This window comes from Haemaphysalis longicornis, unplaced genomic scaffold (assembly GCF_048455015.1).
Source record: "Haemaphysalis longicornis isolate Haplotype H1 unplaced genomic scaffold, Haemaphysalis longicornis Haplotype H1 scaffold_23, whole genome shotgun sequence".
NCBI lineage: Eukaryota > Metazoa > Arthropoda > Arachnida > Ixodida > Ixodidae > Haemaphysalis > Haemaphysalis longicornis.
In genome coordinates, this window is record NW_027526306.1 from 6,389,562 (window position 1) to 6,416,386 (window position 26,825).

General features: G+C 45.1%; 1 long non-coding RNA gene across 1 annotated transcript in view; it reads right to left on the reverse strand.

Moving 5' to 3' along the window:
* Positions 1-5,793: 5,793 nt before the first annotated feature.
* LOC144172532 (uncharacterized) overlaps positions 5,794-26,825 on the reverse strand; it is a 33,653-nt gene continuing 12,621 nt past the window's right edge. The window contains exon 5 of the long non-coding RNA XR_013323036.1: positions 5,794-6,213. This is a non-coding gene — a long non-coding RNA (uncharacterized LOC144172532). The remainder of the gene's footprint in view (positions 6,214-26,825) is intronic.

The window sequence follows — 26,825 nt, forward strand, 5'->3', positions numbered from 1 at the left end:
CGTTCGTCCATCTAAGCGTCCGAGACACATCTTTGTTCCTAAACTGTCACCGTGCACCACTTCAGCCCAACTGACGGAACATCTTTCGACGGTACACGTCATACCTCTGGCTTGTCAGCGGCTGAAGACTAAGTACAGTTCATATTCTTCCTTCTGCGTTACGGTCGATGAGGACTCTTTCGAGCGTTTGAGCGATCCTTTGTTCTGGCCGAAGGGCTGCCTTTTCAAACCTCTCCGCGGAAAGCTGCATGCCGAAATGTTCTGTTCCACTGATGTTCCACACGATGAAAAAAACTAACAATAGGGTGAACATTTACCATCGAAATGCGCGCGGCCTTCGCACTAAATCGTCCGAATTTTTTGCTAATGTACTTTCCTCAAATTTTCCAATTATTGAAATTTCGGAATCCTGGCTCTGTAGCGACATTAGCTCAAATGATTATTTCCCTCCAAATTACCAAGTTTTCCGCAAAGATAGGAATTTTACTGGGGCTAAACAAAAGGGAGGGGGCGTATTAGTTGCGGTCGATTGTGGTCTTCAGTGTAAGAGGCGTCAAGACCTTGAGGGCGACAATGAGTGTGTCTGGCTGGACATCCGACTGACTGGGGGCGAGAGGCTTTTAATATGGGCGCTTTATATTCCCCCCGATGTTCCTATTTCTTCGTTCAATGAGCCACTTACTTCTGTAGAAGAAGTTTGCGCTTCACACCAAAATCACCATTTTATCAATCTGGGGGATTCCAATGCACCTGGTGTACAATGGAACAGTCTAACTAACCAGCATTACAATTATTACGTACAGCAAAAATCTCCCATTGTTTTAGACTTCCTAGATTTCACATCCATGGCACAACTGAATAACCTCAGAAACTGCTCCGAAAATATCTTAGCCCTCTGCTTCTCAAACATTCAGAACGCGCGAGTATCAATGGTGGATATCTCCCTTGTCAAACCCGACAAGCTTCATGTTCCAGTTTCAGTTTCGGCTCCCGTTTCGATTCGGCATTGTGGTACCTCACTAAAGTATAATGAACTCTCTCCCTTCTGTTATGCACGTGGGGATTACATTGGCTTGTATAGCTTTTTTTCTTCGTTTGATTGGTCGGAAATTCAAGAACTCCCTGATTGCAATGCACAGGTCGAACGGTTCACCGAAATTGTTAAAAGCGGTATGGACAAATTTATTCCCAAGTATAAACCAAACCACTCCAAACACCCACATTGGTTTTCGAAAGAACTTCGTACGACTCTTAAATTAAAAGACCGCTGCCACAGAAAGTATAAGAAAACCGGGAGTGACGAATGGAAACAGAACTTCTGCTCTTACCGTAAATTATGTAAAAACCTTTATGAGCGGGACCAGCGCTCCTATCACGATTCTGTAGAGAGTAGTGCGAATTCTCAGCCTGAAACATTTTGGAGATACATCCGGTCCCGTAAGAACAACTCAGATGATCTTATCAATCGTGTAGATTCCTCTGGGGAAGAAGTTCATAATGTCGCCAACCACTCTGCTCAGCACTTCAGTGCCACATGCGGCCAACGTGACGTCTCTGAAATGAACATATTGTTAAATCGCGTACAAGGCTCTAGCTTAGTGCTTTTGGACGAGCAGTTGGTTTAGGAGAGGCTAAAGCGCATGAAACCGTCATTGTCGTGTGGAGCTGACGGAATACCTCTAGCTATTCCCAAAACATGCGGCAGCATTTTTGTACCTGTTTTGACGGTGATATTTAACCAGTGTCTAAAAACAAACGTGTTCCCTCTCGCGTGGAAAATTTCTCGAGTGCGTCCTATTTTCAAGTCAGGCTCCAAATCGGATGCAACAAACTACAGAGCAGTTTCTCTCCTTTGTGCTTGTTCCAAGCTGTTTGAGACAGCGCTGTACAAATTCCTGTCAAGTTCTGTACAGAATCTTCTTGTAAGTAAACAGCACGGCTTTATATCAGGAAGGTCGACAACAACTAATCTCTCCTGCTTCATGGAGCAGGCCTCGGCAGCCATTTCTGAGAGGGGCCAGCTCGACGTTGTCTACTGTGATCTGAGCAAAGCATTTGACGTTGTCTGCCACACGCTGTTACTTAAAAAAAGCTTTTACACGTAGGAATTGATACACCCCTCGTGGCATTGTTGGGTAGTTATCTAGATAACCGGTTCAGTTTCGTTAGCGTTAACGGGCAGACGTCTGCTCTGTACAGATCAACAAGCGGTATGCCTCAAGGCTCCGTGTTGGGGCCTCTCTTGTTGTCCATTTTTGTTAACGATGTGTCAGCCGCAATTAAGATGTCTTCTTTCCTTCTTTACGCTGACGACATTAAAATATTCAGACGGATTTAGTCCATTAATGACTGCATCGCCCTGGAGCAAGATATATCCTCATTTTCCAAGTGGTGCTCCGACAATAGATTAAATCTTAACTGTACAAAAACAAAGGTCATATCTTATAGCAGAAAAACGAACCGCACTTTATTTTGCTACAGTATTAACGGCGGTTACTTGTCTAGAGTTGAAGAGATCAGAGACCTCGGCGTGCTTTTCGACAGTGCCTTAACTTTCAATAAAGTCTTTTCTCTCTCTCTCTCTCTCACCTCATGTCACTACACTTACTAGGCGGGCGCTACGCTCTCTTGGGACTGTATGCAGGTTTTCTCGAGAATTCCGGTTGCCTTCTTCATTCCTAAAACTATTCAGAACGCTTTGTATTCCGCAACTAGAATATGCTTCTGTCGTTTGGAATGGAACCTGTAGTTCCAACTGTCAACGTATAGAGCGTGTACAAACCAAATTTTCATCAATATTTAGGCATTGTTTTCCTTCGGAGCCTATCCCTATAACTGTTTCTCTAAGTTCCCGGCGCACTCACTCAGACCTTCTTTTCATGTACAAATTGCTTCATGGTATTATTTTATGCCCGGAACTACTTGGATCAATCAGTTTTCGCGTTCCACAAAAAGCTACAGGGCTTGCCCACCCTTTTAAAGCAGCTGGAGCTCTCAGCACACGTTCTCCTCTTCAAAGGATGCAGCATCTGCATAATGTTCACTCCGAGAAGCTCGATATCTTTCAGCGTCCTCTTCGGGAGTTTTTGGCCGGGTTGTCAGCTCTGACACACTAGGTTCATCTTGGCAGTGCTCTTTTTCTTCACTTATCGTCCTGACGTGTGCATTGACTTCACCGAGCTTGTTCTTGTTCCTGGTTATTCGTGTATTTTGCTGATACTGCGACTGTATATATTTGTAGAATGTTTCTTTTTCTGCCGTTTTTATCATTAAAAGTTGCCATATTCACTTCATGCGTCCATTTGAAACTGAAAATGTACGCTTCCCGAATCTTGTAAAAACTTTCTTCTTTTCACTCACCCTTCCGTATAGTTACGCTTATTGTAAGATGTCTTCTTGCAATTGACCAGACATTACAGTTTCTATTGGTTGTGTAATGTTGCCTAAAATTACACTATGGTATTTTTATTCTTTTTTGAAGTTGTAGTTTCTTCTTACTTTTGGCTCACTCACTGTTCTTTTGCCAGCTGTTGATGCATTTCATTGCTGTCTTATACCTTTTCTGTGCGCCAGCACGACTTGATTGTGTAAAGTCGGTTGGATTGCACTATTTTATTTCCAATCTTGTTTGCCGTTTTTTGTAGGTCTTTCTTTCTTTTTTTTTGCTCACTGAGTGTTGATGTACTACAGTGCTGCATTTTCCCCTCTGAGTGCTCCAGCACGAAGGCCTCCGCTGTTCCTGGGCACTATAATAAACATTGATTGATTGATTAATTGATTATTATTATTATTATTCTGGCCGACTGTCATGAATTGCCACACTAGGCATCCTGTTTTTATGTATGTTTTGTATATGGTGTACCAGTACCATGAACCTAGGGTTGTTCCTGGGCAACGAAAATAAAGGTTGATTGATTGATTTATTTATTGATTATTATTATATTAAGCCTTGAAAGTTTGGCTGGCCTAGTGTCATGGCTTAACTGGTGGTGTGCCCCAAAGCTCCGTGTTCGGGCCTCTCTTGTTCTCGTAGCTAATATCAGTTCACCTGAAGAATTATTTTTGTCTCTGCCCTCCCGCATCCGGGATACAAACCTCTGGTGCGGGCAACCACGGTTACTCCTCCGCTACCCTTCATCATACGCCAGTTGTTATTGTGTTGTTTGCACGGTTGTCTCCAAGTGATGCGATCAAGCGGAACTAGAGGCGCAACTACAATCGCCACCATTTATCGTGGCAGTAGGTTCGCTCACTGGCCACCAATTGCGCAAAAAATGACCTCTAATCCACAAACACAAAGATGGATGGCGGCTAGTGAATCGCCGCTGCCTCATTTTGTTTTCCTCAATATGTGGAATAGTTGTTGACACTTGCTGAAAGAAAAAAACTTGTCTTAATATTGTCGGAGCAAAGGGGTCTTTTTAATTAACCAATTCTGTCTCTCGGGCCACATGACGTTTGCGCAAGGCTGGTTGGAAAGAGGGTACTAATTAGAACGGATGACGTCATGGGGCGGGAGTGGAGTGTGTACTGCTTCAATAGTGGGTATTATCCCTAAGTTATCCCTGCGGTGTTATCCCTAATGAATCCCAAGGGATTCATTAGGACATCATTTTGCGCGTCCTTTTGCATCATTCCCGGTATTTGATCCGGTAATTCGTTCGGATTACTAGTACTCGCATGTCGGCGGTATTTGTTGCGTTCAAGCACCAGAAGAAAAATACGTCATAACACGGCTCCGACCGCATGTGGAGGGTTTTACTTAAGGCCAACGGTGCGATTTTGTTTATACCGTAGGGTGATCATTCGTCCTCAATTGTTGATATCGTAAGGTCCACCACGAACCCAACTTTACCGAATTTGTTTTCAAGTTGCTGACATGCATTTATTGACGAAAGCCTCCCTGTAAGATTTGAAACAAAGCCGCTCATTTTTGACCGGTTTTTAATTGTTTGAACGATGTTTCGTTTTTCGTACAATCGCTCGGATATTTCGTTAGCCGTCTGTGTATCATAGACGGGGGATTATCTACCACCCATTTTGGCCTCGGTTTTCGGTACAAAATATAAAATATTACCGCTGATGGCAGCCTCACTCCGTAATAAATCGGAGCTAGTAGTGTCTGTGCGCAATAAAAATTCTGAAAGAAATAGAAGTGTTGTATGCTGCCTACACAAAATAAGCTGTCATCAGAGAATAGGTTCAGCTCTTTTAGTTCAATTTTCCACTCTGTAGAAGTGGTAACGTAAAATGAAATCATCAGTTTTACTAGTAAATCCAAAGAAAAGCACAAGAACTGCTTTGTAGCTGGCGCAAAAGGAGTTGTGAACAGCCTTCCGTTGGAATGTGAGAAAATGTACATAGGCCAAACCGAGCTGTGCCTCACTGAGCGCCTCCGTGAGCATAGCAATAATGTAAAGAACAACATGAGGCGATTGCTTGCGTCACACTACAAGTATCTTGGTGGCGAGCCCCTGTTCGATGAGTGTGCAATTGCAGCCAAGCACAACAAACAGCTAACGCGAGAGATAATAAAGCTCATCTGATATCGAAAGCCGGCCACGAGTATGGTAGCACTGCGTCTGTGGCCTCATCAAAAAAAGAGTGTGATTTTTGCAGTCTTCCTTCTTGTCAATTCCTTGTCAAGTTCACTTACCGCTGCAAATATTGCAGCAATCGGGTTATAAGCATCCTTTGAGCAGTTTAGGCGACTTCACAATTCCCAGAATGACGCCTAATAAAACTGCTACCATGCATTTTAGACAGGCTATTGTTCCAGACTGTTTTATTGGCTTTACTTGAGATTCGGCCACTTTTTCTACCGAAATATAGTTACGTTGAACAAAACATACCCCTGCATTAAGATGAGGACGAATTTGCCTTGATTTTACATGTAAGTCCTTTTCCGTATTTTTTAATAATGACTGACATACAGAAGTTTGCGTGCACTTTCAAATAAGCTTCATGGTCTTGGTACGCATCATAATTCTGGACACCAGCTTGGGGGAGTCACAGTTACAGGGGGCGTTGTTGGTCTCGGGGAAGTAGGCCTTGGACCACACGACAGCTCATCATCGTCTAACGACTTGCATTCAGCCATGTAGCTACCAGCCGTTATGTCACCACAATTCATCCTGAAATTGGCTTCGCATTCTTTTAAGACTGGCTTATTTATGGCGCTTGCTTTGACCAATACTTCGCACTCCTTCCTTCCTGCAAACAAGAAAATGCATTTGTTGAGAATTAGCATAGTGTTACATTAAAATAGATGCTGATAAATTGTTTAATAAGACAGCCTCCATATAAAAACGGCCCTCTGCAAGCCAGAATTTCCACTCGCCAAAGAGAATTAATAAATATGTGGCCGCTTAATGTGTGCTTTCTTACTTGTAAAGGTCGCCTGCATGTCCTCAAATTACGGCTAATAAAGTTGCATTTTCGGTAGAAATTACGATTGTCTACAAAACCACCGATGTTAGAGCCATTTTATACTTGCACATGGTGCGTACAGTTGTGGCCAATGAGCCCGTGCTGAGCGCGAAGTTCACAGCTGTTGAGACGAATTATGTCAGGGCCATTTATTAATTAAAGAAAACATTTTAGCTGACATCTACATTATTTTCTTATTGAGTGTAATGTAAGTGCTACTTAGAGTTCTCGACTGCTTTCTTGATTTCTTTATGAGGATAAAATCTCTAACGTAGGCCTTATTTAAGGGCACAGGGTAAGCGCTATACTTACCATGCATTTTTTGCCTTTCGGAGGTACGTTTTTGTCAGCATCTACTAAAGGTATCTACATTTGCATAGATCATTTTCTTTGAAACATAGGCTCTTTTACCTGTAGTACAATTTTTAACATCCGACATTACTAAATGTTTTATGAATTTTGTTCGACCAGCACCAAAATTTTGCTTTATTTGAATATTCAAAATTGTTTAATAAAAAACCTTTGCGTGCATAATTTTAATGGTGGCACAGTAGATGTGACAACATATGTACATGACAGAAAAACACCAGGTGGTTTTCTTGGATGATATAGGAAATAAAGGCACCTGTGTAATAAAAAGCATTTTTTCCAGATAAATGAGTTTGAAGAAAGAAAAGAGGGGAAAACAATACTTTTTTTTTGCCCCGTACACCACTTGAGTCATTTATTTATTAAACACCAGCGTCGTAATCACCGTCGAAGTAATGTTTTTGCTTTTCAGCATCTAGTCTGTCTTGCCTTTCCCATTTTGCGAACTGTAGTTCAGCTCTGTTCTGAAAGTATCTTCGCCTCTGGACAACCTCTCTTAGCCGCTTGATGGTGGTGTTGCGCCCACGGTTCAATCCGAATGATTTCAAAATGCTGGCTCGTGCGTTGCTACCATCATTGAATGAAAGAACAGCATCCAATGTTGTCATCTTAAAAGTGTGAAACTCAAAAAAGACGTTTTTGGTGCGCAGCTCGGAAGGACAAATCTGAAAAAAAAAAACGAGCGCTGCGTCTTTGGATTGCCTTGGCTGAAAAATCAGCTATACAATTGTTGCCAAACAAGTTGCTGAGGCAGCTGGTTCCAGAAAAGCGTTTTAATCTGGAGCTGGAGATTTTTGGCGAAAAACCATGACAATAAACACGGAGCACATTCAAAACGGGGACGTGGCCACTTGCTACTTGCTTACGGAAAAACTGTTATTGATCCAGAAATACGACTTTCTAAGAAAAGTGTGATTATGGAAAATGTGCATGAGGAAATGAACGTCCGTTTTTGCGAAAAAAAGAAGTCATTTTTTTTGCCTTCCTTTCTGCGCTTAACTGAATTCCGACTACTTCCATACATTTAAAATCTAATATCTGAATTCCCTCATTCCTAGTGTTTCTTAAAAATTTTGAGATGTTTCTGGACCAGACTTAAAGGAGCCATGAAGAGAAAATACAACTTAGTTTAATTTGAAAGAACGAGGATTCAGTATCTCACTCAGCTCCATTAGAGCCACAAAAGATGTTTTTTAACGAAAAAAAGCAAGAAGTATTTAAAAACTTTCAAATTTTGCGCCACAGTGACGTGTTATGGAGCAAGAATGACGTCATACGGGCCAACAATAAAATATAATTTTCAGTGAGTTAACTGCACGTTAGCATTCAAGTGATGCGGTAAAATGGAACTAGAGGCCCCATTACAGACGTCTAGTCATGTGTCGTCGTGACAGGTCTCTTAGGCGGCCGCCAATCGCACAAACAAGGTTCCGTGACGTCATAGAAAAGTTGCGGGAAATTGGCTAGGGGGTCGCGACTGCTTCAAACGTTTTCTTTAATATCTCCGTTATTTGTTCGAAGCTTGCGATGATATTGGTATCATTGTTATCGGGACTAAGCAGTCTTTCTAATAAACCCAATTTGTATTTTGTCTTCATGGCTCCTTTAAGTATACCATAAACTCCTCACCAAATTGTTATCAAAACTTTCAAACAAGGCTAAATAGAGGGACTACCTGTAGTACCTGAGTGCACGGGCTGCAAATTCAAGCGGTAATGAGTATAGTCACCAGAGTGCTACACCGATGAAAATAGGTACTGTTTTCTCAAGACGATACTCTTTCTTGGGATGCTTTCGTTCGAAAACTTAGTTCTATCTGTATTTCTGTTTGTCTGTCTGTCTCTCGGTGCGTGCTTCTATCCTTCCAATCGGCCTAACGGCCAAAGGTCTGGCAGATGTCGAATGATAAGTTTATAAAGCCACAGCCTTTTCTAAACATCTAAGTCTGGTGGTAGTGCTCATACTTGTCAAGATTGTTCAGCCAAAACAACACGTTACACATATCGGATGCAAAAACCAATACATAAGTGAAATCTGCAGTGTTCGTTTATTTTAAAAAAGCATGGTTGCTTGATTTTTGCGATCAAACGAAACACTACAGTCCCACTAGAAAAACAAATTGGCCGCAGAAATGTGCCATCGGGCAGTGACATGGGTGCGCCTGTTTGCGCTTCTCTCATGCCTAATGCCTTGTGGGACCACCAATTTAACAGATTGAACAAAAATAGCTTCGCCAATGCGTTCCTCGGTTCGTGTTTCTTTTTCCCCGTTAGTGTACGAGGAGTCAAAATTCATTGTGTGCGCCGTGCACATAGTTATAGAATAGAATAGAATAGGATAGAATGCAATAGAATAGAATAGAATAGAATTTTCTTTCATGTTCGTTATAAGACATGACGGGGCCAGAGAAAAAGCTGCTGTGGACAACTTGACGAGCTCTCACCCCGTACCGGTGTATGGGCAGCAGATGGCGCCTGACAGTATACATTCTAGAGGGCTTGCGTGTAATTGCGAAAGGACCGCAGAAAGATACGCGGTTTACAATCCTTAAGCGACCATGGCAGTAGTGATGAAATGCCAGGTCTAGACGCAAAAAAGTACCCAATAAACCAAAGAAAACATGTCAGAGGGCATTGCGGCGGAAAGGTGCTGGCATGCCGACGCCCGTCGTTTCAAGTGCGGCCAGGAAACGTGTGAGCAACGTGCCGGGGGTGATCGGAAGACCGTGAGGCGACGCGCGCCCGGAAGCAGCACGATGCACACCTGGCGCCCGACGCGCGAATCGTCCTTTTTTTAACCTTCGGCGACAACACGGTACAAATGAAATCTCTGCGAACAAACCTCATTTGCATTTATCATCTCAAGACAGAAATCGTAGGGGAAGATCTTCACGGGAGGGTGAGGGAGATAAAAGAACTAAAGGAGCAGGGGCGGCAGCAAACTATCAGCTATACCGTATTTCCAGCAAAGCAAGGAGATACGCGGCCAATTTATTGTCCCCTTCGCAATCTGGGCGTATCAAACAAAGCGATAATTTTGTTGATAGTTCAACGAAATCGAGCCTCTCCGCGAAGGTACACTTGAAGCAAGATAGCGATGGTGACCAGTTCCAAAAATTGTTCTTCCCGTTTCGGCTTCCACAACGAACGCTTCGTTCACAATCCTCGTTTTCTTCGAATGGATCCCTCTCCACCAGGGCATAGAGGGTAACGAACGAGCTCAGAATCTTGCCCGCGATGCTGATTTCCCGGGCAGCCCTCAGCCGTGGCCTGAAGAATAAAATAAAAAGCAGGAAAGAGCTATGCATCACAAAAGGCACCGCGAACATCTTGGCAACCTGCGGACAGACAGAATACTACTTCTCTCCCCAACTAAATTCATGTCACGAAGACACGCTACATACAATTAAACAGCCGCACACAATGCCCCTACCCTGTGATCTCTTTTTCAACTACATTCAAAAGTCACCAGGCCGTCCGCAATTACCAGTCATCATCATCATCATCGCCACCATCTTATATAATCCCACTGCAGGCCAAAGGCCTATCACATTATTCTCCAATTTTCCCGGTCCTGTGCTAACTGTGACCAATTTATGCCAGCAAATTCTTGATCTCATGTGCCCGTTTAACTTCCTGCCGGCCCCTGTCACGCTTGCCTTCTCTGGAGATCCACCCTGTTTTCCTTAATGACCAACCGTTACCTTGCCTTTGTATTATATGCCCTGGCCATGTCAATTTCCTCTTCTTAATTTCTAATGGTATCTCCTTCCCTAACAACTCTGCTCTCTTCGTGTCCCTTAATATCACACCTATTATTATCGGCTCCATTGCTGGCTGAGTCGTCCAATATTTAAGCTGAACCCTCCTAGCGAGCCTCCAAGTTCCTGCCCCGTAGGTGAGAACCTGTAAGGTGCAGCTGTCATACACTTTCTTCTTGAAGAACATAGGTAGGCTGCCATTCATAACCTGAGAATGCCTGCCGAATGCACTCCACCCCATTCTTATTCTTCTGATTATCTCTGCATCATGGTTGGCTCCGGGGTCACAACTTGGCCTAAGTAGATATATTCGCTTACCACTTCCACTGCCTCGCCACCTAACTGAAACCGCGTTACATTCCCTCGATGTTTCATCATTACTTTAGTTTTCTGCATAATAATTTTAGGCCCACGGTTATACTCTATTTGCCCAGTGCGGTAAGTATGCTTCGCAATTCGTCCCTGAGTTACTTAGCACGGCAACGTCGTCAGCAAATTTGAGGTTACTGAGGTATTCTCCACCATCCCCTAATTCCACCTGTTCCCAATCCATTGTTCTTAATACTTCTCGTAAATACGCTATGAATCAGATCTGAATAACTGTCCATAAATTATGCAATTATTTCTGCAATGTCAGGTATACTGTAGCTATCCATACAACGAATACACATATTGTCGCTGTGTTCGTGCCTCCGACCTCGTCTCCCACAATTCTTTCCACCAACCCTTTCCCCTCTGATATTCCCTACTTATGGTCTAGCTGCCCCCCCCCCCCCGACACCCTTAAAACCAATGGGCCGCCGTGTAATCCCTGCTAGCTGTCCACATTTAAATTCTGTGCACTTCTCCAAGCTTGCCTTCTGTCGGAGGACCCTGGAACGCTTCCTTCCTCCGAGGACTCATACCTTCGTGGCTCGGACTTTAGTAGCAGAACAAAGTTCTCTCTCCCTTTCTTTCCCTCCCCCTCTCAGATTTCGAATAAGGCTTCCGGGGTGGACGCCGAAACATTTAAAACGAAGAACTAATTCTTCAATTTGTTGTCGTCTGTTTCGCTCAAATAAAACTCAAGCAGTGGATATCAGACTTTGCTTCATTTAAGGCCGTCTTGGTCAAGGCAGATTTTTAAGCGCCTGCATTACGACGCTCAAAAGAATAAACACCTGCAGAAATTCAGAGAAGTATCTACTAATCGGTAGTAATGCTATGCAGCTGGTCTAGTGTGCAAGTTCTTTACACCCAGCTTTGGCTTTGAGTAGCCAGACACCGTGGGGGAATTTATTTTGAAGGGGTGCTGGAAGGCGTTTTGAGCACACTAAATGAACTAGCGCAATTGTTAGGTTGGGTGTTCAGCGTCCTCTGCTCCAAGTATAACATTTTTACGTGCAGCGGAAAGCCCCCACTTTCGTTGCAAGGTTTGTTGCCACGTTCTCACTCTTTCCTGTGCGTTTTTGGGCGGCGCCTTCTTAGCGCAAGTACGTCATCGATTCTCCCGAGTGCGTCATGAAGGAAAAATCTTTCAATTGAACGGGTTTTTCTCTCGCTTCCGGTGAGGAGAAGCGTTGTCTGCGCAGCGTCGACGGATCGCAAAGGCCCCTTTGTATAGTTAGCGCTTCATGCAGCGCGCTTAACGCTATCGTTGTCGCCTATATTTGTCATTTTACTCTATTACCACACATCTTGTTAAGGCTAGGTCGACACGACAATGACACGATGGCGAAGCCTACGTCCGTGTTTGCAGATCGCCTCGTCACACGACACCGACGGCGATACGATTACGTCGGCGGATCGAAAGTCCGCGTGGTGTGACTGGCTCGCTAACCGAAGATACCGACAATATCGATTGGCCGAACGGTGGGCAGTAGTTGTTAGAGAAGCGAAAACTGCGCTCCGACAACATACGTGCCGTAATGGATACGGCTATGTTCTCTTAGTTCCCACAGTGCAATGAACATAGTAAGGTCCTTGAAGCACATACAGCCCAGAACTAGCGCTCATGCGATCCATATTTCGGCTTACAACGCTTTGGCCGTTCGCTGTCGCCACAATTTACTTCCAGCAGTTGCTAACATGCATATTCGTGCGTGACCAGCAACGCTTGTAGGGAGAATAAGCTCAGCTAAGAGCAGAAGAGTAGTTACGGAAGGTGTATTACGCAATAAAGAATAAATACCTGCCGGAGTGTTTAGCGTATAGCGTAAAACAAAAGCACGGCGAGCACTATTCCCAGAGGCGTAATCGCAGCAGCAGCGTTTCAATGTAGCATACAGGTTATTTTAATGAAGTGTGCAGTCTTTTCGTGGCGCAGTGAACTAGGGCGTCGCGCCGCTCAGTGAAACTCGTGTGTTGAATTCCCAGCAGGTTGTAGCTTTTTAGATGGAGAGCATCTGATTCACTCGCCTTGTCCCTCCGGCGTCGTCGTCGTTGTCGTCGTCGCCGTCAGCGTTGTCCACCCCTGCCCCATTCTCCTCGCCACGCCAGCTGCGCTCTCCGCCGCTCACCACCTCTCCTCTCCGATTGCGAACACTCTATCGCGAGCGGCATTGGATTGGATTCGATTGGATTGGATTAGATTGGCTTGGCTTGGCTTGGCTTGACTTCGATTGGATTGGATTGGATTGGGTTGGATTTGGATTGGATTGGATTAAAGTGGATTGTGTTGGATTGTGTTGCGTCATAGCCGCGGCAGACGCGCTGGCGCCGGCGCATGTGCAGTACTCTCTCTTCCGCGGTCTCCTCTCCTTCGGGCGCGCTGCGCATATAACCGGTGTGCCGTTCTTCGGCGAAGCAACATCCACGCTTGGCTTAAACACCTAGAGTTCACGCCGCTTTACAAGTACGCCAACGTCGTCATCGACTGGGACCGGCTTACGCAGTCCCCTCAACGTTTTGCGCGCTATAAAACGCGGTCCCTTCGCCGCTCCGCCTATGCGTCGCATCTACACAAGGGTTCCCGCGAGGGGAAGTGGGAGTTTTTTCTTTTTTCTGCTTTCTTAGGGGCATGTTTTTTAATCGTATTCGCACAACGGAAACAACATTTTTGGTTGGACTGTGGAACTTATATGAAAGGTCAATTCACAGATTGGTCATAGGCACGATCTGTTCAGTTTTAAACTGGTGCTTTGTATATAGAAAAGGCAGCTGTAAACGCAGGTATGATTAGAAGTTTCCCGGGAAGTAAGGCGGGTGGCGGGAGGGGGAATGGAAAGCACCACGCACTCTATTATATGTCCTGTGCCATGCGGTGCAAGCCTTTGGGCGGTCTTTGTTACGGTTATAAATGTTTAGCACCTATCGGAATACCGTAATGAAGTAATACAACTGGCTGTCTATACGCGCACACGGCGTCACCACAACACGACCACGCTCGACAGCCGCTTGAAAACCGTGCGAACGAAACCGAACCAAAACCGAAACCGAAAGCAGTAAGTGGCTGAGGGTGGCTTAATTTACCCGCGTCCCGAGTACACGAAGACGCTGGCATCTACACGCCAACTGTCGCCGCAACTGTTGGCCAACTGTTAGCGTCATGATGTACTACTTCGCTTCGCCTCTCCTAGAAGGCAGCACAATCTTAATGCAGAAGAAGGTACTGGGAAAGACATAATGCGCGTTCGTAAACCTACTTGCGCTTGAGTTCATAGCCCAGTTGGCAGCGCTGAGTACCTCTCGTTGGGGCGAGAGTTCGTGGCTTTAATCCTGGTGGAGCCACGCCGATAGACCTGCTTTTTGCGACGTCATTTCGGTGACGGATACGACGCCGGTGTGATCTTGTGTACTCGTGCATAAAACACTTTCGGTTTGAAAAAAAATGGGCCAAACGGAATACCAAAGTCAGACGACCCCGTCCCAAAGTGATGCCGCGGCGCAGAATATCGCAGCAGCACACGACGCGCACCACCCGACGTTCGTGCAGACGTCAGAGAGAAATGAGGCATTATGGGCAGTCACGCTCTAGGTGTGCGAGGAGGGAGATGAAACCAGTGGGAATGGTGGACTGGGCAAAAATGCAATGTTTTGATTTTCCATAACTCTACTAATGCTCGTCGCCTAAACTCAGTTCTTGAAGGAGGTGATTAACAGGGAATTGATTTACCTGAAAATGGAAACACTAATGTATCGGTAGAACATCTTTCAGGGCCCCATTAAATTTTTATTTATTTCTTTGCGCCAATGGTGTAAATTTCTACAATTATAGCGATTGAGTGCCCTTACTTCTCCAATTATGTATTTTTCCGCAATTGCAAGACGTAGTAAGGGATGACCCGATTGTGTAATTTTTTATACCCATGTCCAACGTTTTATTTTCGGCGTATTCTTTCGTTCTTTTAAAACCCCCTTTATAAGGTGCGCATTTCTTATTTCGTTAGACCGTTATTGTGAAATTTATTTTTTCAATTATTTTCCTTTATTCTTGATTTCTCAAAATTGTGGTTGACCAATTATCTCCATGCACGCAGATAAAAGGATCAAACATGTCACTCCCCCGCAGTTATGCGTTTTTATGTAAATGTACGGCATTACACCGTTGGTTCATAATCACTATTTTTTATGGGGATTGGGAACATTATTTGCCGGACTTTCTTAATTCATTCTTCGTTTCTTGGAGCACATGTGTAAGATGCATTTTTTATTGCTTCAGATCATCATTGTGGATGGATGGATGGCAAAACGTTTATTGAGCTTAAAGGGAAGGGGTATAAGGGGGTGGTTAGCCTCCTAAGTCCAGGAGGCCTCTAGATCATCATTGTAAGATTTTTATTTTCTTCTTAATTCTTGGTTTTTCGAAATTCTGATCAACCAATTAGCTCTATTTACGCTCGAATAAAAAATAAACATTTTACATCCTCCAATTAAGCATTTTTGAGGAAATGCAGGTCATTACACGGTTTGTCCATGTTCGCTATTTTTTACTCGCATTTCGAACGTTCGTTCCCGGGATTTTTTTTTGTCTAGTCTTTTTTGTGGAGATGTATAAGGTGCATATTTTTTAATTTCGTGAGGTCATTTTTGTGAAAGTTTTACTTTTCTATTTTTTGCTTTTTCGGAGTTCTGTGGGGCTTATTATCTGCATTTACGTTATCCTAAGGAATAATTTTTTTTTTAAACTAAACTAAGGATGGCAGCGATGGCGTAGAGGTAGAACACCCGCCTCGCGTGCAGAAGGATCGTGGTTCGAATCCCGGTGCCGGACAATTCCCACTGGATTAAAAAAAAAATCCGCGTATTGATGGAATTGCACAAAGGGGCTTGGGGTGCGGCCTGACCCCGGCGACCATTGCCGGTAATGCACTCCCTCACCAGAGCAGGATTGGCCACCCTGGTGTAGTAACGGCCACAACCTCCCATGAATACACCAATTAACCCTCGGCCCTCAGTCCCCAGCGGCTGCGAAGCAACTGACCACGGCGGCGGTCAGACCTGTGACGCAGCAGAGGGTGCTAAGAATCCCTGGATCCAGACAGGCCGCCAATGGAATCTGAACCCGGCAGCGTTTAACGCGCGAACCATATCTAGCGAAGCAAGTCTCGAGGTGTTGTTCGAGGAATTAGAGGGCATTAAATGGGATCTAATAGGGCTTTGCGAGGTTAGGAGGGCAGGCGAAGCCTTTACGGTGCTGAAAAATGGACACGTCCTATGTTACCGTGGTCTAGAGAACAGAAGAGAACTGGGAGTGGGGTTTCTCGTCAATAAAAGCATAGCTGGCAACATAGACGAATACTATAGCATTAACGAAAGGGCAGCAGGTCTTGTAATTAGGATCAATAAGAGGTACAAGCTCAAGGTGGTACAAGCTCAACGCTTCTATGAAGATGTGGAATCGGCAATGGCTAAAGTTAAAACACAGTATACCGTAGTTATGGGGACTTCAATGCTAAAGTAGGCAAGAATCAGGCTGGAGACAAGACAGTTGGGAAGTATGGTCTGGGCTGTAGAAATAGCAGGGGGGACCTACTAGTTGAGTTTGCAGAACGGAATAATTTACGCATAATGAATACCTTCTTCTGTAAACGGGAGAGTCGGAAGTGGACCTGGAGGAGCCCGAATGGGGAGCACAAAAATGAAATAGACTTTCTATTATGCGATAACCCTGGCATCGTGCAGGATGTGGAAGTGCTCGGAAGGGTAAGGTGTAGTGACCACCGTATGGTAAGATCTCGAATTAGGCTAGATTTGAGGACGGACCGCAACAAGCTAGTACGAAAGAAGCCGATAAATGAGCTAACAGTAAGACGTAAAGTAGAAGAATTCAGGATCGCGCTGCTGAACCGATATTCCGCCCTTAACGAGGAAGCCGAGCTTACGACACAGGACGCCAGCAACAACCTTACACGCATTATCACGGAGTGTGCAGTAGAAGTCGGGGGCACTATGGCTAGACAGGATACTGGTAAACTTTCACAGGAGGCGAAAGATCTACTCAGGAAACGGCAAACATTGAGAATGTCTACCGCAGCTTACAGAATAGAACTAGCGGAACTTTCGAAGTTAATCAATAAGCGTAAGACAGCTGACATACGGAAGTATAATATGGAGAGGATCGAATACGCTGTAAAGAACGGAGGTAGCCTGAAAGCAGTGAAGAGACGTCTTGGCGTGGGGAAAAATCAGATGTATGCACTTAAGGATAAGCAAGGCAATGTCATCACAAATAGGGATAAAATAGTCACAGCGGCCGAGGAGTTCTATAGGTATCTGTACAGTAGCCGGGACATCCAGGATAATGCCGAACGAGACAGTAGCTCAGAGGAGATCGACATCCCACCAGTAACGACCGAAGAAGTAAGGAAGGCTTTGAAAGAAATGAAAGGGGGCAAATCACCTGGTGAGGATTAGATAAACGCAGACCTCTTGAAGAATGGCGGCGAAATTGTACTTGAAAAACTGGCAAACCTGTATACGCAATGCCTAATGACCGCAATGGTACCGGAATCTTGGAAGAACGCGAACATCATCCTAATCCATAAGAAAGGCGACATGAAGGACGTGAAAAATTACAGGCCGATCAGCTTACTGTCAGTCGTCTACAAGGTATTTACCAAGGTAATCGCTAACCGAATCTCTGCAACCTTAGATTTCAGTCAACCTAAAGAACAAGCAGGGTTTCGTAAAGGTTATTCAACAATGGACCATATTCACACGATCAATCAGGTGATAGAGAAGTGCGCTGGGTATACTTAACCCCTATATATAGCCTTCATAGATTATGAGAAAGCATTTGAGTCGGTCGAAACCCTAGCAGTCATTCAGGCATTACGGAACCAGGGGGTAGATGAGCATTATGTAAGAATACTAGAGGATATCTACAATGGATCTACAGCTACCATCATCCTCCATAGGGAGAGCAGTAAAATACCTATAAGGAAGGGTGTCAGACAAGGAGACACGATCTCTCCAATGTTATTCACAGCATGCTTACAAGAAGTATTCAGAACGTTGGATTGGGAACAGGTGGGAGTAAGGGTTAATGGAGAATACCTCAGTAATCTCAGATTTGCTGATGACGTTGCCTTGCTAACTAACTCGGGGGACGAATTGCAAAGCATGCTTTCCGCACTGGGCGAACAGAGTAGAACCGTGGGCCTGAAAATTAATATGCAGAAAACTAAAGTAATGATCAATAACCTCGGGACAGCACAGCAGTTTGAGATAGGTGGCGAGGCAGTGGAAGTGGTAAGCGAATATATCTACTTAGGCCAAGTTGTGACCCCAGATCCCAACCATGAGGCAGAGATAATTAGAAGGATCAGAATGGGGTGGGGTGCATATGGCAGACATTCTGAGATAATGAATAGCAGCCTACCATTGTCGCTGAAGAAGAAAGTGTATGACAGCTGCATCTTACCGGTACTCACCTACGGGGCAGAAACTTGGAGGCTCACTAAGAGGGTTCAACTTAAATTGAGAACGACTCAGCGGGCAATGGAGCGGAAAATGATAGGTGTAACATTAAGGGACAAGAAGAGAGCGGAGTGGGTCAGGGAGAAAACTGGTGTTAAAGACATATTAGTCGAAATTAAGAAGAAGAAATGGACGTGGGCAGGGCATGTAATGCGAAGGCACGATAACCGCTGGTCATTAAGGGTAACAGAGTGGATCCCTAGAGAAGGCAAGCGTTGCAGGGGGCGGCAGAAAGTTAGATGGGCAGGTGAGATCAAGAAGTTGCGGGGATAAATTGGTCACAGTTGGCACAGGACCGAGGTAATTGGAGAATAATGGGAGAGGCCTTTGCCCTGCAGTGGGCGTAGATAGGCTGGTGATGATGATGATGATGATGATGATGATGATTAAGGATTAAATACCTTACTTCCGTCAGTAATTCATTTTTGGGCGAATGCAAGGTGTTACACGGTCCTGGCTGTGGGGTGCTCGGCAAAGAATGCTACGTTATAACACATTTTCTCGGTTATGTACAACAAAGCAGGGAACAGGAATTGAGAGGACTGGAGAGGAGGCTGATGCGCGTGCAAGTTGATGAGCGTGGACTGACGAGGGCATCGGCATTTTGAAATTGATGAGTCACAGCGCACTTCCCAAGGGACAGAGCTCAGTCATGCGGACACAGCGTGCATTTAAAACTCAAATTTATTTTCCAGCTTTTGATTATACCACGCTAACAAAACAAGAGTAATCGAAGTACGCTACCATTTCCTCTGGAGGATTGATACCAACATTCAGTTACTTATTGGATCACGCTAATGATGGCAGGCTTACATAGTTGTCGCTGAGCCGATAAATCGCGAAATACTCGATGATGTCGTGAGTGGCAGTGTCGTAATAATTCAGTACCACACTACACTCATAAGACACTGGTTTACAACCCCGCAGCTGGCAGTGACAGCAAAGTGCCCGGCTACATGTGCTTAGGAAAATTTATGTGTTGTTCTGGATGCCAATGGTTTGCAGATCGGCTTTCCCCATTTCACGAAGCCTGTGCATACAGGACATGAATTGGTTCCCGTGGTGTCTGCCACGATTCAGATTTTTTTTGCACTGAGAATTTACTTAATAGAATAGGCGCAAGATTTCGTCACGCGCCGCGAGAAGAAACCATACCTGCGTGTAGGCACCCTTTCGTTAAATTTAACGCAGATGAGGGTGCGTGGGGAACAACATCCACAATATCTTGCTTTTAGTTTTCTTTAACAACCTCCACCGTACAATTCGGGTTATACCTTCGGCCTAATCGGAGCATACGTACCTCAACTGAAGATAAAAAAATGCGAGTGGTAACCAGCCGTGAGAGGATGGGTGTAATGCTGTTGGAAACGAACTATGCAACAATGTGGGCCGGTGGAAAGTAGCAGGCAACTGAAGTTACAAGACGCAAGCAGGGCCGCACGAATGGGCACACAGGTGCACAGCGGCTGCGGGTAGAGAAGGAGGTGAGCGCGTCATACGTCATTTGCTCGGAATGGAGACAAGTGCTACGCGATCCAAGTGAAAGCAATGAGAGGAGAATGGGCACTGGGTTATGCCCTTAACTGGTTGTATTGTGGCTCCGCACAAGGGCCATTCGGCCATCAGCAGTTGTACTTTACTGCCGGGCGAGCGCAGACACGTGTGAAGCAATGTGGTAGCGCACTTGGTGGGTACGTAATATTGAATGATTGATGGTGGTAGTGAAAACGTTTTATTGAGCTGGAACGGAGTTAGTTGAGCCGTTCGTCTCTTGCGGGGGGCGTCCTCAGGGCAGGGGACCACGGAAACGGGCGGCCACTAGCGCCCGGGATTTAAGCTCTTTCTGGTCACCCAGGTCGCCGCTATCAAGCTGGCCCTCCCAATGCTGAGGGGTTGCGTTTGGAAGCTGGAGTAGAGTTCGGGCTAGGTGGTACTCCTACAGCATGTGGTATAGGGTGCATTGGGATGAACAGTGTTTGCGTTTTGGGGAGTACTGTGCAGGATAAATAGCATGAAAATATGCGCCATGGGAAAAGGTGTCGGTTTGCAGCCACCGTAAGATGCACTCGTCGGTCTTGGGAAGGTGTGGATTGATTTGATGGATCGAATGGAGAAGTACTGGCGTTGCCGGCGTAAATGGGCTAGAATGTCACCGTAGCGGAGGGGTATGGGCGGAGAAGCACTTGCGCCGTCGGCTAGCTTCCGAGGGTGATTGATTGATTGCGGGGTTTACGCGCCGACGTAACGCAGGCGACGAGGCGCACCGTACACTCTAAACTTTTTTTCCACCCATATACTCCCTAGAGGTTCTTTTTCGCCTGTCCTCTAGTGATCCTCCTTGTAGGAGTTTTTTTTACTACATGGAACAGGGAGGTTTTGTTTACCTCCTCAAAACAGGGTGTTTTTAGGTGATAGAAAGGAGGTAGTTAGGGAGTGTTAAGAAATGTTAGGGAGAATTTAAGGAGATCAAAATGGAGTATTCTTTACTTCCTCAAGGCGTTTTTAAGTGATGTTTATGGACTTTTTAGGCGGTTGAATAGGAGCCTATTATGGCTCCCTTGGGAAGTACTTATGTTATTTTAGGGGCGTTTTGAGGAGGTTCAAGGGAAGCATTTACTTCTTTTGCATGGAGTTTTACGTTTTGTAGGCCTCGCGAGGGGAGTTTTTAGGAGGTTCAAGGGAAGCATATATTTCTTTTGAATGGAGTTTTGCAAAGTTGGGGCGGTTTTGTAGGCCTTCCGAAAGGAGTTTTTTCAAGGCCACAAGGGAGAGTTTCTAGTTCCCTGCGGGAGTACTGATTTCACACGGTTTTTCTCGGTTTCAGGTTTATTTCAAACGAACTTTCGCATACAAGTTTACATGGTACATGGTGTACACAAGGAGGCTCCGAAATAAAAACTTAGGGCGACCTCCTATAAGAAAGCAAAAATGGCAAATTGCTAAAAACACGCCACTTAGGAATGGAAGACAGCAATAGAATGCTAGTTGAACAAACCGTAGAATTAATATTACTACAAGAGCTGGAAATACTCGAAAAACAAAGATAGGCGCAAACACAACCACATGGTAAGTGAAATCATTATATAATAATAGCGGATCCAGAACGCGTCAGTACTTATCAGAACTTATCAGAACGCATCAGCACTCAGTACACAAAGTGAAAAAAATGGTTGCAGTGGTTTACAACAACAAAAAATTTTCAGTTGGTGGTGAAATGAGCGATCTGTGTGCTAGTTGAACAAACTGTAGAAACAATATTACTACAAGAACTGGAAATACGCGAAAAACATATAGGCACAAACACAACGGCATGGTAAGTGACATCATTATATAATACCAGAGGATTGAGAACGCGTGAGTACTTATCAGTACGCATCAGTACTCAGTACACAAAGTGAAAAAAATGGTTGCAGTGCTTTAAAACAGCAAAACATTTTTTTCAATTGGTGGTGAAATGAGCGAGAGCTGTGTAACGATTTGATATTGAAAGGTAACGAGCATTTTGTAGATGGTAAAGGCACAAGAGATAAATGATGTACGAGACAGACAGCAATGAGATGGCTATGGATAAATGAGTAATATAAAGAACGAGAAATATGCTGCGGAAAATACCAGTGCGTTTTGATAAAGACACAAATGCGCCAAGAAAAGTGACCCAGTCTGAGGGGTTAATTGCAAGGATATAGAACAGAATGGGTGGTATCGCGACAGCTTCTTCAGAGTGAGAAGAAAAAGCCATGTAATTCGTGTTTTTTCGATAATTTTGAGTTGATTCATTTGGCACCAGTTGCCAACATTATTTAGATAATAGTTTCAAGTTATATTAGTTGGTTAATATTATTGCTTCACTAAAAGATAGCTGTATTATCAGCATACAGAAGGGCCCATCAAATATCCCCTGTTCAGTAAAAAAAAAGAAAACGTCAGAAACATAATACGAAATTCTTTAAACTACTATCCAATGATTACAGGATTGAAAACAAATAAAATATTGGTGAGGTATATTGATGCGATAAAAGTTAATTAGTTCTAAATCCTTCACACGTGGTTTGGTGCTGGCAAGGTCCAAAAAGGCATGTTCCACAAACGTTAGAGCTCTGTGTGCCTTCTTGGGATATCGAATGTTGAAAACCCAGAACGATGCAAACAGACTACACAGTCCTCCCAGTAAAGATGATGCAGTCAAGACACTCTGGCCATCGATGCGGAGGCTAATTTCCCCGTTCGCGGAATGCAGGCAGGGAGTCAAAGGAACATCTACCTGAAAAAGCAAAAAAGAAAAAAAAATGCCCCACACCTAAAATTCAAAACAGACACTATGGTTAAATGAACTTAATAATTCGGTACAGTAATAAAATTGTTATGGCAGGTTCCCTGCGAAGATTCAGTACTTAAATTAGGAATGCAAAGGCTTCATAAAACCAAGTGCCAGTACATTAACCATCGTGGCTTTTGCAGCAATAAAAAAGATATTACTTCCGCACAATATACTCGAGCACAACTTTAAATGACAGTGAAGTTAAAATGCAAGTCTCTCTAGGTTGATAGATTAGCTCACGGAGAACACTATTATACCCCTCTTACACCTGGCATTTTTTTTTAAATAAGGTTGAAGCTAGCAAAAACACGTTTTCACCGGAAGGGCTTAAGTGGCCTGACGCGCACAACTACTTTCTTGGCTGCCGCTGGATGGTGCTACTCGTCCATACTTGGGGTGGCAGTACCGCTTTCCAAGGGAGCATGCGAGCTACGCATGAGAAAATCGTTCGACGCCAAAACTTGCGGGGCCTCAAAAGGCCAGTGTTTTTCTTCAGTGAAGCGTAAATACTGATCACAGGTCCAATGGAGAAACATTTTGCTTAGTGGTCTCGAACGGCAAATGACAGGGGAGTTTGGGGAAGCGTGAGCGATTTGACCGGAACTGACCAAACTGCTTGGTACGTGGTAATGTTGTATTCAGTTGCTTGCATACTGCTATTAATCACCGCTGCTTCACTTGCTTCCGGTTTATCCTGATGCAAACAGCGACTGCAGTCGTGTTTGCGTCACGTTTGATGAGCAGTTGAACAGCGATTTCTCAGCACTTAAGGCATCTTGGCACTAAATCAATGCTGAAATGGCTATGCGGAGGTCCGACTTCCGTTTGAAATCAACTTGCTGGTTGTCTTCAATGACCCTTTAACAACAAGTTACCCTTATGCCTCATCACTGCAACCGATTGTTCCTCCGTGTGGTGCAAAGTTTGTTACTGTGATTATTTTCAACGTGAAACGAACCGTTTCTGTGATTTGTAGGACTGATTCTGCTATTAATTACTGCAGTGACAACAAGCTATGAAAGAAAATCCCGCCATCTCCACGAAGTGAATGATGATGAGAGGGGCGAATCTAAAATGCTTATCAGCAGACAATGTGACGCATTAAGTGCAAGCTGCTTTCATAGTGTGTGCATTGACGTTAGGATATGACCCCCTGGCAGAATGATGCGCTGCGCGAGATTTTGCCGTACCTAAAAGGACAGGCAACTCATTTTTACGGAGTATAGGATCTGTAAAAGGGTTGCGAGTTGGGCGAGTTGGTAATTATGCATTGCGAAAAATAAACTGCGCGCAAATTAACGAGGACAAGAACACATGAAGACGGCACAAGCGCACACTCGCAACTAGTTTATTATTGCACAATTCAAAGCTTTATATGCCCAAGCGCCCAATTGCCGCGCCCCCAATGCGTCACAGTTCTCGGCGCACTCAGCCGAAAATACTAAAAAACCGTAACAACAAAACCACAAAACGAACTTTGAGGCGCACGAAAGGCGAAAAATCAGCAAAGATAACCGCATCATACATGGATTAAGACCCCCCTCCCACCCCCAACACGCATTCCCAGAAGAAGCACCGAAATAGCGCTCAATGTGCGTCTAAATATGCGACTTCTCGATTAAGCAGGGCGATAGAGGGATGACTGATACGTTCGGAACCAGCTTTTCTTATGTGGCTGGCTTCTACAATTTCTCGCGTTTGCTGGTTCTTATGTCGCAAAAGGATGGCTGTGCGCTCAAACACAGGGACACAATCAGGTCTGCATGCGCGGTAATGAGAAGATAAGTGGCTCAGGTCACGTTGAAAAATGAAAAAAATATACGGTACTTTTAGACGTCGTACGCTCGAGTTTGTGACAACGTACCCGTGTGCGGCTCTGTCCTGAAGTTCGGAGAAATGCAGGCGGGTTGTGTTATATTTCTCGTCTTGCATTACGCTTTCTTTTATATATTAGCGCCCTCTTTCCCGATCTCTCTACCTTCCTTCCCGCTTCCGTCTGACTGCGCTGATTTTCGCCACCACGAAGTAACCGTCACGTTGCTTTGAAACGACGCCGCGCGCGACAAACGATTTTATCTCGAATGCCCTGTTACAAACCGGCCTACAAAAGAATGCGAACGCATACCCCAAAACCCACAAACAAGTAAAATAATACGAGTGTGCGCTTTTTTCTTTGCCCGTGCGTGTACGAGCTGTGAGCGGCACGGGTACCCGGGTACTTCGCTGTTAACCCTATCCAAACGTTTGACAAACGCATCGACTGATGAAAGACCACTTACCAGCGAGCTGTCCACACCTGTCGCCGTATCCAAATGCTCTTTGCGGCCGTTCCTCGTGTGACAGGGGCACATGAAAATCTTTCCACCAAATGGCACTACTAGTCCTTCACAAATACGAAAAAACGACGGCCCAAGGCGAGGCTTGAAGCTCCGGGCGCGCCGAGTCACCGGCCGCGCTGCGTTGAAAGCGCAGAGGTTGTTTACATCCGGGCAGCCAGTCGTGCCGCCAGGGCAAGTTGAGTCGCTGCAGTCGGGTGCGTTGGCGCGCTGGCACGAGAATTTAAATCGTCTATGTATGCGCAAGCAAGCGAAGCAGATGAACATTGCAATTGTTTGCAACGGCGAGAACTGCCTCTTCGTTAGCAGCAGAGTTTGACAACACCTATCGCCAAAATAAACAGATTGAGACAACACGGCCGCGCTCTCTGCCTGTGATCGCGCTGGTTGAAGCATCTATACGGGTATACGTACGGTATTGGTTTTGTAGCGGCGTGCAACCGTCGCGTCCTGCTCACTCGTTCTAATTACCATTAGGCCACGGTTGAAGTGCTGATGCACGGATACAACAGAAGACTAACATGGCGACCGCCCGCTTGAGATGATTACCTCAGATAGGGCGTTTATTGTGGCCGTGGTAGTATACAAGGAACGGAACGCCATCTCACAAATGGTGTTAAGTAGTTCTAAATCCCCCCTTTTGCTACCCGGATGGGCAAAGGTACTACCATGGAGGTTCGTCCACTTCTTTAGATCATGCCTAGGGAGTACATTTTTTGCTATAGGTACTTTTCAGGGCACATTACTTGATTAAAACTCCATTTCCGGCTAGTTTGCGTTTACAGTGTAGTGAAGGGCTCCGGATTAATTTTGACCATGTGGGGATCTTTACGTGCGCCTAAATCCCGTACACACTGGCGTTTTTGCTTTTCGCCTCCATCAGAAAAGCAGCCGCCGCGGCCGGGAATGGAACCCGCGTCCTGGAGCTCAGCAGCGCAACGCCTTAGCCACTGAGCAACCGCGGCCAGTGGGTAAGTAATATGTGGAATGCACCCCGACGGCCTCTTGAAGGGACACTGAAGTGAACTTGTCGAGCTCCAGTTTTTGCTTGACCTGCGTAGACTGGCTCAGATTAACAAGCTTTTGATCGTTTATCTGGCTGATAAGTCGGTAATTATTTTATGAGGCCCGAAAGAAGAAAACTACCATGCGTGGTCTGCGGTGGCAGCATCAACTAAAGGCTCTGACGTCGGGAGGAGATGCACCGTGTTTGGACGATGTCGAAGATTAGCATTCAAACAAGCTTTGATTTCGGTTCTGTAAAATAACATGCTTGACATCTGACGTTTTCGTTGGATGGGCATTCTTGATACCTCATTAAGCGCCTTACCTCGCTTCTGCCATGTGTCGGCTGTAAAATGCCTAAGATAAGCCTCCCAGGACGCCTTCGAATCGCAGCAATCACCAGCCGAGGCCTACGCAGCGGATGAACGCCCTCCTTGCCACCGCAGACGCTCAAATTTCATGCGATTTTCCCTCATAATTGGAGCTTGCCTCCCTCATGGCTGTGTCATGAAAAGCGTGTTCGCACCAGGCCAAGGGTCTGCTGATTCTGGCCTGTGCACACTGCCCGCAAGCAGTCGGCCTTTATGGCAACAGCATGACAACGAGAACTCGCTAGAGCATCAGTGTCACTGTGCGCGCGTTCTGCGAACTCGCTCGTGTAGCAGTGAAAGTTACAACCCAAAAATGGTTAACTCAATATAGAAATCAT